This window comes from Rhamphochromis longiceps, linkage group LG17 (assembly GCF_057381845.1).
Source record: "Rhamphochromis longiceps isolate RC_006_pf linkage group LG17, R_longiceps_female_GT1.1, whole genome shotgun sequence".
NCBI classification, from domain to species: Eukaryota; Metazoa; Chordata; class Actinopteri; order Cichliformes; family Cichlidae; genus Rhamphochromis; species Rhamphochromis longiceps.
The window spans coordinates 42,505,616-42,518,863 of NC_140573.1; positions in this window are offsets into that span (position 1 = coordinate 42,505,616).

The window sequence follows — 13,248 nt, forward strand, 5'->3', positions numbered from 1 at the left end:
TGTGCTCCAACTCTGAAAAGGTCATTGTTAAATGTTTATTACACAGTTTTGTATTTTAAATAAAACAGAGACTTTATCATCAAATGGACAATAAATAATTCTACATCAGTTTAAAACTTTGACTCAGCTCTGAGCAAACAAAAGCAGCTCTCCGAGATGATGCGCACATCGAGTGAAGATTACTGCACATCCATGGAACTGGGTGGTCAGCCCCTCTTGTCTGGAATACCCTGCTTAGTTCGCTGCTGCCAAAACCTGACTTTGGGATAATGGAAGATAATAGATGGATGGACGCACATCTGACCTTAAGACTAAATACTGCTACACATCCATGTGTTAAACAGTGCAGTGCTTTTCCTGCATTTAAACTACTTTAAACTTTTATAAAACTAAATACTAACTAGATTAAAAACATTCTACTTACCTGAAATTTAAAAAAGAAAATGACAAACAATATTTTGGAAAATTTACAGGAAATCCTTTGATTTTAGTCCTTGTGAATTTGTAAGCATAACATACAGGAGTATAGGACACTATACAAATCACTGCTGACATCGTATGTTATGTTTGAATCACACACAACATACATACATACACACATATATATACTAGGGGTGCAACGATACACAAAATTCACGGTTCGGTTCGATACTTTGGTGTCACGGTTTGATATTGTTTCTATACAAAAAAATCTTCATGCCTTTTTAATTTGTCATTTATTAAAATTATAAATATATATTTTAACTCAAAAGTACAGTTTTTAAATTTAATGTTGCTGAAACAACAAAATAATAATAAAAAATAAATCTATCTGATTGAGGAATCCCTCATCTTTGGAAAAGAGAGTTTATTACAGAGAAATGGCTCTTTCAAAATAAAAGCTCTACTATACGCTTCTTCTGGGCTATATTCTCAGCAGCATATTAAACATATCAGGTCCCCATAAGGAGAATCCTGTGCTAACGGCTGTCTAAATCACTCGGGTAAAGTTTGTAGCATGCTTGTTGTTTTTGTCTTTGCACTAGGATGATGTCGGAGTAAATGTGCAGTCATATTCATTGTGTTCCCACTAGTGCTGTCAGCGTTAATCTGAAATGACATTAACGCCACAACACGGAAAATCTCCGTTAACGAGCTACCGCGGAACTGCGCTAACACACTAGTTCCCACCCATGTAATTGAGCATTGCGTGGCACATCCAACATACTGTTTTACTTTAGTCCATGACGCGCTTACCTTCAGGGTCATACGTCACACGAAGACCAAAATAGTTCCAAACGCCAGATCTGAATGAGGGTGGGGGAGGTTCAATTTGCCATGTTGCAACGAGCTTAGCTTCTGTCTTGCTAGCTTGCGCTGCGCTCAGTGGATCTGTGCTCGACAGTGCAGCCTAGGCGGAGTAGTCGAACGCAGATTCACTGAGCGCTCAACACAGACAGCATCGTCAGAAGGAAAGTTGATAAAAGAAATTACAAATTTTGTATTGTTCGATACATATGCGTACCGAACCGAAAGCACTGTATCGAACGGTTCAATATCGATACGAGTATCGTTGCACCCCTACTATATACATCTATCTATCTATCTATATCTATACACACACACACACACACACACACACACACACACACACACACACACACACACACACATCAAATTAGAGTTACATTACAAACAAACCTAACAAATATCAGTTAACACACAGAAATCTCATTTCTGTGTGTTAACTGATATTTGACAACAGGATTCAGAACAGCCTCGAGGGAAATGCTTTAGAGGAGTGAAAACATTATGGATTTGCTAATTAGCGAAGTTCAGTTCTTCTGCATTATTGCAGTCGTGACAGCCATCGTCACTATTCAGTTATGATTATCGGTGCTTTTCTGGGACAGCTGGTGTAATATGACTGACAAAGATTCCTGGAGAAGTTTTAAATCTGAATGTGCAGCTCGACCTTGTCAGGCCTATTCAAATATCCACTTCAATGACTCAAGCCTTACCTTGGATAGACAAAGTCTGAAATACATCAGGGACTGAGATCTTTTGAAGTCATTATTTAATTTATATAATTTCATTGAAAGAGCCGGGCAGACTAGTTTTGCAGCCTGGCAGTAAGAGCTGGAGATCAACCCTATACTAATAACCTGTACAGATGCACACTCGAGTGAGTGGTTATGTGCTTAATGTTTACAATCAGGTGAAAAATTGAACAGCGGAGGGACTGGGCTGCACCAGCAGCACACAGGAACAGAGTCAGTGATTACGGGAAGGGAGGGGGTGGCTTCTGGGAAGGATTGTAATAATTGGAAACAATCTTGGAGGAGAGGCGAGTGCAGGCCCGGGGGAACACCAGGGTGCCAGGCGAGTTTCCACAGGAGGTCAAGTGGTGCCGATGGAGAGTGGGTAGGTGGGTAAGAAGGTATGTTATTTGTCCCACAGATGTCAGAGTTCCTGAGTTGGGGAAAGCAAGACCGAATGGATAACTTCGCTAGTGCGAGGAACAGGGAACTCCAGAGAAACACACACATGGTTGCTGGAAAGAGCAGAGATGCTCTAGTCACAAGGAAAAGGGCTGGCCCGAGCTTTACCACTGTGGCAAGGATGATGTGACAGCCTTGCACACAGTAAGTAGATCAGATGCAGGTGTGGCATCTTAGTATGGCATCTTAATTTCTCTCTCTAAGATGCAGGTGTCACTGGAGCATTTTTAGAGACAAGTCTTGAACTTGAGCTGAGCAGCATCTAAAAAGTGTCTAATGTAATTTAAAAAACCTTGAAAAATCAGGAAAAGAGGCGGAAAAAACACTAACTAGGTGGAGCTGGAGTCACAGATGTGAAATCAGCATCCATCCATTATCTTCTGCTTAGTGCAGGGTCGCGTGTCATGCGTCCTGGGTTTACCCTGGAGCTCTACAGTGTGACACGCATGAAACACCTCACCCATCCTTGTCAGGTGGATAAGTAACTAAGGTGAAAGTAGGGGTGCAGCTCGATCGGTTAATCAACTGCTTCGTTTTCACACGCAGCTCTTTCTTCACCATGATGGACTCGTCCAATGTCCACATCACTACAAATGCAGTCGCATCTCCTGACCCCCTCTCCCTTCACAAGAGCCTGAGATGCTTAAATAGATGCTTAAATTCCTCTGTTGGCTAGCTATTGAGATACGGAACAAATAAAGCGATTTCGTTGTCCAGAATGTGCGTATCCATCATAAAAGTATGGCGACTGGCCTATAGATGTAAACAGACATTAAAATCCTGACCTGATGAAGAACCTCTTCTGTATTGTGCAAAATTCACGACAGTCCTCTTGCTGTCAAGAAAAGCATCCTGAATCACAGGGTAACTTTAATATTTCCATAAAATGCTAAAATCCTGGACGAGACTATTTCGTTAAGATCCAGTCCAAGAGTATGGGAAGCACAACATAAGGGTTAAAAGGGTGTCCCCCAAACCAGATGTTCGACTAAAGTTAGCAACTAAAGGTGCTGTTTATTCAGAATCAGAATCAGAATCAGAAAGGGGTTTATTGCCAAATGTTGAGCAGGTTTACAACATTAGGAAATTGCTGCGGTGCTTCAGTGCAAACATAGTGTCATAAATAGCACTTAAATAGACATGAAAAAATAAAAGTAGGGATAAGAATTAAAAGTGCTACGTAGAAAGATATGTGCATGAGCTATACATGAGATATATACATGAGAATAAGAATTAAGAGTGCTACGTTGAAAGATATATACATGAGTGCAGGTGGTGATCAGTGCAAACATGGAATGATGCAGTGACACAGCGTAGGGTCATGTGTTAGTGGCGGGGACAATCATGTGGTTATTGTTCATGTGTTCAACAGCAGAGGGGAAGAAACTGTTCTTATGGCGAGAGGTTCTGGTGCGAATGGACCGGAGCCTCCTGCCTGAGGGGAGCAGGTCAAACAGACTGTGTCCAGGGTGAGAAGGGTCAGCTGAGATCCGAGCTGCACGCCGCAATGTCCTGGAGGTGTACAGGTCCTGCAGAGATGGGAGTCTGCAGCCAATCACCTTCTCAGCAGAGCGCACAACACGCTGCAGTCTCTGTTTGTCCCTGATAGTGGCTCCAGCGTACCACACGGTGATGGAGGAGGTGAGGATGGACTCGATGATTGCGGTGTAGAACTGCATCATCGTCCGTGTTGGCAGGTTGAATTTCTTCAGCTGCCTCAGGAAGTACATCCTCTGCTGGGCTTTCTTGATGACGGAGGTGATGGTGGGCTCCCACTTCAGGTCCTGGGTGATGGTGCTACCCAGGAAGCGGAATGAGTCCACAGAGGTGATGGGGGTGTCAGTCAGGATGATGGGGGGGAGTGGGGCTGTGTGCTTCCTGAAGTCCACAATAATCTCCACTGTCTTCTGGGCATTCAGCACCAGGTTGTTGTGGCTGCACCAGGACACCAGACGTTCAACCTCCCTCCTGTAGGCAGACTCATCCCCGTCAGAGATGAGCCCAATAACGGTGGTGTCATCTGCAAACTTGATTAGCTTGACAGACTGGTGGGTGGAGGTGCAGCAGTTGGTGTACAGGGAGAAGAGCAGAGGAGAAAGAACACAGCCCTGAGGGGAGCCGGTGCTGATGGTCCGGGAGTCCGAGACATTCTTTCCCAGCCTCACGTGCTGCTTCCTGTCCGTCAGGAAGTCAGTGATCCACCGGCAGATGGGATCAGGCACATTCATCTGGGAAAGCTTGTCTCGGAGATGGTCTGGAAGGATGGTGTTGAAGGCAGAGCTGAAGTCCACAAACAGGATCCTGGCGTAGGTTCCTGGGGAGTCCAGATGCTGCAGGATGAAGTGTAGGGCCATGTTGATGGCGTCATCTACAGACCTGTTGGCTCTATATGCAAACTGCAAGGGGTCCAGGAGGGGGGCCGTGAGGGTCCTGAGATGGGAGAGAACTAGGCGCTCAAAAGACTTCATGACCACAGATGTCAGAGCCACGGGTCTGTAGTCATTTAGTCCAGTGATCCTAGGTTTCTTGGGGACAGGGATTATGGTGGAGGACTTGAAGCAGGCAGGCACATGACATGTCTGCAGTGAGGAGTGGAAAATGCCAGAAAACACTGGGGCCAGCTCGTTTGCACAGTGTCTGAGGGTGGCAGGAGACACGCCGTCTGGGCCGGGAGCTTTCCGAGCATTCAGACTCCTAAACTGCTTCCTCACATCTGCTTCATGAATATGAAGAGTTGTGGTGGGAGGAGGTGGTGTGAAATCCTCTTTTGTGTGGGGTGAGGAGGGGGGTGTTGTAGGTGAAGTGTTTGAAGGTGGTGATGGCTCTATGGAGGGGGGAGAGGTGGGGGAATTAGTGTCCAAAGTGTCTCTATTGTTGGGGCCGTTGGAGGTGTGAAGGCTGCCTGATGGCTCGTCTAAACGGCAGTAGAAGTCGTTAAGGGTGTTGGCTAAGAGCAAGTCATCAGTGGAGTGGGGGGTTTTAGGCTTGTAGTTTGTAATATTCCTAAAACCTTTCCACACAGAGGCCGAGTCATTCTCTGAGATCTGCTGCTGCATCTTCTCAGAGTGCTGATGTTTAGCAACGTCCACTTCTTTAGTGAACCTGTACTTGGCCTCTCTGTAGCAGTCCCTGTCTCCGCTTCTGAACGCCTTTCTCTTTTCCAGCCACAGCTTTTTGAGTTTAGGAGTAAACCAGGGTTTGTCATTGTTATAACTCACCCTGGTGCGTGATGGCACAATGCTGTCCTCACAGAAGTGGATATAGGAGGTGACAGTGTCCGTAAACTCGTCCAAGCTGTTAGAAGCAGCCTTCATTGTGTCCCAGTCTGTGGTCTCCAAACACGTGCGAAGCTCCTCCACACACACAATATTGTGATTATTGGTCAAAAGGACGATACCAAACACTAGAAGCATGGGCTTTGAGAAACACCATCAGCTCTAAGACAAAGTGCTACTGGAACCCCATGTGAAACAAACCCAAACAGACGTCATGTGCTCAGCAAACAAGACCAGGGCTGCAACGAATAACCGAGCAATTCAAATAATTCAGTTAAAAAGGCCTCAAAGTAAATGTCTTTGCGTTGATGTTTTCTGGGTATTTCACCTGCATCAGCTTCTAAAAATGGCTCTGCAGCAGAGGGGTATCTAGGAGCAACGATCAAATACAAAGTATGAAGCATTAAGCCAAGCAGCGCCCCAGATTTAAAACTGTATTAATATTTGAAAATGGCAAAATAAAAGGTTAGACACTTTATTATTATTATTAACATTTACACCATTATGAGTTATTGTTTTCAGCAGCACAAAATCCTGCATGAAAACACAGGACAGACTTCAGGATGCTGATATCTTTGCTTTTGCTCATTGCAAGCATATGAAGGAAGATGTAATCACTCATCTGCCTGCCTTTCCTGGGCTGCTAGTTTATTATTTACTTCTCTACCACTTTCCCACACTGTCAAACTCAATACTGTCATCATTACTCTAGTCCAATCATCTTCTTGCTCACTGCCTTTGAGCCAATAAGCCTCACTCGCCTTGGTTTTAGTCTGTGCTCGCTGTCATTTTCCCTTTAAGACTCATTTATTCAATTGTCTTGTCATTCTTTTCATTTCTCGTGTCATTGTTACCTGTTCGATCATGTCTGACACTGTTTGCTATGTGTTCAGAGTTCAGCCTGAGTCGTTTTTTCTCTGTATTCGATATGAATTCAGCCCCAGGTCTCAGTGCTGAGCTGGCTGCAAAGTCAGACATGACTCACTCATGGGACAGCTGTGTCCATCTCCTCAGGACCCAATTCCTTCTGCTAAAGAACCAGCAAGTCTGCTCGGCCACCTACCAGTGACACTGATACTGTGCTCAAAAATGAAAACCATGCAGACTCAACTGTGATCTCTTCCGTTCATCAAAATGAACATGAGGGGCCTGAAAACTGAAGGCTCTGCCTCCCATTCTACTTTTAAATACTCTAGGAACAACAAGTAGGCCTGCAGAGCGAGAGCGAAGTGCTCTAATAGGGTGATATGGTACTACAAGGTCATTAAGATAAGATGGGGCCTGATTATTTAAGACCTTGTATGTGAGGAGCAGGATTTTGAATCCTGGATTTAACCTCTGAGGGAGACTTGGCTCTGACAGTTTGTGATCTTTCTTGGTCGCCTTCCCGTCTCTTTGTTGCCTGTTTTTGAGTAGAGTTCGGTTACTTTGACCTCTTTTATTGGCCCAAGATCTTGATTTTTTTTAATATAATTTACCCAAATTTTGTTTTTGAGTTGAATAAAAATCCTTTTTTTGGACTTTAACCTGTGCCTGAATGTCCTTCACTGCTCAGTCTATCACAGTGTGGACTGAATCTGCCATAATACATGAGCTGAGCTGTGGAGTTTTGATAAAGTCCGTGTGAGTGAGGCTAATGAATGTTCTGAGGCTCTGGCTTCAGAACAAAATGTCAAACTCACTGCAAAGGCTTTGGGAAATAAAACTGAAAGGTTGCAAAAGGACCGTAAAATATATATAATATAATAAAATGAGAGATTTGACACCTTGGAGGAGCTTATGAAACAAAATGAAAAGTTAGATATTCAGTTACAAACACTCATCCAGCTTCTGACACTGCTTTAAGGCTCCATGAATCACTTATTTCTTTATCATCTGAGAATGAACAAATTAAACAAAGTAAATGGTTCTCAAGTACTGAAAGTTACAATAATACATTTAATGATGTTGTAACACAAAGATCCTCTAATCCTGAATAATCTGATTTTGTTCCAGTGAGTAATGATGTGTTCTCCCTGAATTATTAATCGAGGCTACAGGCTGACCAAAGTGTCACAATAATTGGAGATAAATATCAGAATTTCAGGAGCAGGGCCACGCCTCCAAACACGCTCCTTCTGGTTCTCATCTATACAGGTTCCCCCAGTTCTACAAGCTGTTCGTTCTCGCTTACGTCCCTCCCTCCCCCCTTCTATTCTTTAACCTCGTCTCTTCTCTTTAGTACAAACCTTTTCTGAAGTCAAAGTACAAATGTTCTGCATTCAAATATATTTCACCCACCCCAGACATGCTCTCGTGCAGTCAAGATCTTGACTGCACATCGCTGGAAGTGGATGACGTACGAATTTGCTGAGTCTTGATTGGTTGACCACTGGGTTGGAATAGAACATGAGTGGCAGCAGTGTTCATGGGCAACGGGAGGAATGTGAAAAATTCAACAACATGAATTAAAGCATGAAAAGCACAGGCACTACACACAGACCAGCTGTAGACTGCCTCCACTGTCAGCAGAGAAGCTGGGCCATCCCTGGAGTGGAGGGGAAACGATACCTCTGCTGGACTATGAGTCCCACTTAGCTCAGTTAAAGCAGTAACCTGGACCTTTTTATCCGTGGCTGTGGGGTCACTGCTTTGAAAGGGACTAATTACAATAGGACCCATTCCTTTGGGCTTTGCCAAAGTGTCAAAAGTCAGTTAAGTAACGGGAGCGGGATTCAGCTCCGAGCACAGAGTTACCCTCAAGAGCATAGATCTGCTGCAGCACTGGAAACACAAACACTCATGTGTGCGGTTGCTTCTCTGTGTGCACGGCTGTTGAGTTCTACGCACATGGTTTGATGAATTCATATGTAATGAATGTAATCACACGAGTGGACGTGAATACCTACGCCCCTAAAGTTCAAGGATTTGCTTGTTATTTTAGATCACGTGTCAAAGTCGTGGCCCGCGGGCCACATCCGGCCCGGCGGACATTTATATCCGGCCCGCGAGATCATTTTATACAGATGTACTATTATTGTCATGCATGGCCCGGCGATGTGAGGCGCTAATAATATACAAACCACAGATCCCATAATGCAGCGCTGCAGCCTCCGTGCTGAACGTTATTGATGTGGAAGACATCATGCCTCGTCCCTGTACCAAAGACGCCTCGTCCCAGTGGCCCCCAGGATTACAGGCCCGTGGCATTGACCTCCCACATCATGAAGACCCTGGAAAGGCTCATCCTGGACCAGCTGCGACCCATAGTAAGACCACATCTGGATCCCCTTCAGTTCGCTTATCAGCCTCGTCTCGGAACAGAGGACGCCATCATCTACCTGCTCAATCGTGTCTACACCCATCTGGACCAGCCGGCGAGCACTGTGAGGGTCATGTTTTTTGACTTTTCCAGTGCTTTCAACACCATCAGGCCGACCCTCCTGGGTGATAAGTTAGCAGCGATGCAGGTGGATGCTTCTCTGGTGTCCTGGATTGTTGATTACCTGACAGGAAGACCACAATATGTACGTCTCCCACAGTGTGTGTCTGACAAGGTGATTAGCAACACAGGGGCACCACAGGGGACTGTCCTCTCCCCCTTCCTCTTCACCCTCTACACCACAGACTTCAGCCACTGCACAGAGACCTGCCATCTTCAGAAGTTTTCTGATGACTCTGCGGTGGTTGGATGCATCAGCAGGGATGATGAGACAGAGTACCGGGCTGTGGTCGACTCCTTTGTCACGTGGTGTGAGCAGAATCATCTGCAGCTCAACGTGGCAAAGACCAAGGAACTGATCGTGGACTTCAGGAAGACCAGGAAACACTTGACCCCTGTTTCAATCCAGGGGGTCAGTGTTGACATTGTGGAGGACTATAAATACCTTGGAGTACACATTGACAATAAACTGGACTGGGCTAAAAACACCACAGCACTTTACAGGAAGGGCCAGAGTCGTCTCTATTTTTTGAGGCGACTGAGGTCCTTCAACATCTGCCAGAAAATGCTGAGGATTTTCTATGAGTCTGTGGTGGCCAGTGCGATCCTCTATGCTGTTGCATGCTGGGGGAGCAGGCTGAGGGTCGCAGATGCCAACAGACTTAATAAACTGATCCGTAAGGCCAGCAATGTTGTGGGGATGGAGCTGGACTCCCTCAAGGTGGTGTCGGAGAGGCGGATGCTGTCCAAGATAAAGACAATGTTGGATAACACCTCCCACCCACTCCATGACATGCTGGTCAGTCACAGGAGCACGTTCAGTGAGAGACTGAGATTACCCATGATGCACCACTGAACGACACAGGAAATCATTCCTGCCTGTGGCCATCTCCCTGTACAACGCATCCACTTAACACACTGTTTGCTGCTACAACTACACATGTTTCTTTTCCAAATATTTATTTATAAGTGACTTATGTATGTATGTATGTATATATATGTATATATTGTACTATTCTTAGTTAGCGTATTGTCTGTCTTGTCTTAATGTTGGTTTAAAATGGAGCACTGTAACAAAAAATAATTTCCCCCAGGGATCAATAAAGTATTCTGATTCTGATTCTGATTCTGATTATTGTGCAGCTCGCCGCTCACAATGGTGGAGAGAAAAGTTGATTCTGAAAGCAGAGCCTTTCAGCGCCAGAGACTGAATATATGTTTACAGACATGCTGGTAAACCGTGCGTCTTATTAGTGGAGCTAATGTGGCTGTAATGAAGGAATTTAATTTAAGACGGCACTGCGAGACAAAACGTCAGGATAAGCTGAAAAACCTAAACACAGAAACTACAGAAAGTAGACGAGCTAAAGAAGAATCTGACATTTCAGCAGACGTTTGTCACCAGAGCAAAACCACAAAGTGAAGCTTATTCATATTTATGTTTAAAAAACATTGTTTTAGTGTGTTCAATAAATGTTTCTCTTGTTTGGCCCGCGACCTAAAGTGTGCCTTGAGTTTTGGCCCCTGGTCTAGGTGAACAAATCCAGATAACTCGAGCAGAAAAAGGCAGTGACAAAGCTACACTTATTCAATGTTAATCTCACCACTTTGCAGGCATTTAAATCGCCTTCATCAGATTCCTGGCTGCAGCCGTGCCACCGACCTGTTATCAAGGCTGACAATGTCCATTTTAAATGTCACTGTAAGCACAGAATAGAAACACAGTAACAGGTGCGCAGCCCAAGGTGAGCTGCAGCGATGGTGCCATTATTGGTTTCTCATAGTGCTGCTACATTGTTGCAGCTCAGGACACAATATTCTGGTAAAAGTGCAGCTCAATTATTGGCACAGAGATACATGCAAAGGGACACAATGGTGAGCAGAATAGGTTTCACCTTGGTTACCTATGTAGCCTAAGAAATAACCTTGATAAAAGTAATTTAATTTTTGCTCTGATAAGAACTTGTGGTGCAGCTGGAGCCTTGAGTCTTTACAAAAGATACATACTGTATGAAAGCTGGAAATAATGACTCCCTCTCTAAAGAATACATTCAGGAAAAAACTGAAGGAATACGTCTGAAATCAGGCTGTTATTGGCTAACGCTCCTTGCCAAGCAGCTACGGATATCCTGATTAGCACGCACACTCTACCAGTCCTGTTAAATGTGCTGAGATGCGCTTTAAACAAGATTCAACGCTTTAAACCCCAGCAGACTTAATTAAGGGTGGGACCCAGTACATGCAGAGATGAGTGAAGAGAAGCAGGAAGGAAAGAGCATTGAATTTGTGGAGGACAAAATGTATGGAAATCATGCTGGAGTGGGGGATGTGGAGCTCGGCTAAGAAAATGTTTGTGCTGCATTTCTGCTCACAGCTAATGTCTACATGGAAGCAGCGCGCCTCCTTCATGACTGTACACAAGCACCGTTTCATGAATAAACACGTGCAGCCAAACAGCACCGTGTCTTAAACTCCTCATTACTTGGCTAAAATTGCCTAAAATATCAAACAATGCACAGCCGTGGGGGGTGCTGTTTAAACAGCCCAGTCTCATTTCCATACAGCTTTTACATGTTTCCAAAAGATACGCATAATTACAGGGTTTGTACATAATTGCTCCAACACACTGCCAGCGAAAGCCAGGTTTGTTCTTTTTTTTAGCACTGGCTGGAGAAAACACAGTCTACTTTTTTCTCCCTCTGTTCTCCGGACGGAACAATTAAAACAATGTGGCTGTCTTGGAAAGGAGTTCTGCTCTCATTATCACCTTCTCTTCTCCCCCGTCACAAAACGTTCCACTCAAAAACAGGCACCTTGGTCCTGGAACTCGTTTTTTTCCTGTGCATTTCCTGCTTTCTGTCCAGTCTTGAACAGACCAGCTATGAACATGGGAACAGAAATGAGGCGGATTATGCAGCTTATTGTTTTTGGATGCAAAAACACATGCAAGGCTAATCAAAGGAACTTTACATGATGCACTGGCCTTATTCAGTGTCAGGAAACAGACGGACACATCGTTGAACCTTGCATTCACAGAAAGGTGCAATTTTGAAACCAACATATCAGGAACTGTTAAAGAGATCCTTTGGATGTTGATGAGTGAGCGTATGCTTTTTCATCTCTGACACAGACTATGATGGTTTATACTTGTGTCTGAGTGAAATGTTGTATCTCATAATCATGTTGCTGATTGCTCAGACCCACAAATAAGTTGGGTAAAAATGGTAAATGGCCTGTATTTGTATAGCACTTTACTTATGGACCCCAAAGTTCACACACACTGGTGATGGCAGCTACGTTGTAGCCACAGCCACCCTGGGGCGCACTGACAGAGGCGAGGCTGCCGGACACTGGCACCACCGGGCCCTCTGACAACGGGTGAAGTGTCTTTCCCAAGGACACAACGACCGAGACTGTCGGAGCCGGGGCTCGAACCGGCAACCTTCCAATTACAAGATGAACTCCCAACTCTTGAGCCACGATCGCCACGTTGTGATAGTATATCTTTGAGTGTTGCCACTGTTTTAATGGGGAAACGGTGTTTCTATAATCCAAACGCTTTGGCTGTAATGTGTTGTTTGTTCCGAGCTCCACAGTTCTTCTTCTCTGAATGCTGCACCTTCACTGCTGTTCACAGGCTGCACAATTCGCTGCTGCTTTGATGTCACAAGAAGCAGAAAACAGTCATGTCCATGGTGTAACTGACGACTTCCTAAGTTACTCATAATTCCGTACTTGACACTCAATCCATCATTTAGTTCAAACTTTCGAGATATCTGAGATATCAGAGCGAGATGCTGCTGGTGTCATCCATTTAGCTGGCTAGCATTAAAGCTGTGAAACACACTCTCCTTGCTTACCAAAGGAGGACACACACACACACGCACGCACGCACGCACGCATGCACGCACGCACACGCTCTCTGTATTGTGTTGGCGATAGTTTTTTGCAGCAGCATTAATTCTCTTTGTAACAACAACTCTCACTGAAGACTTAACATGAGATAAGCTTTTTGTAAGTGTCACAGTCGGCCCACAGCCATCTCTGCTGACAGCATGCAGACAACGATTGT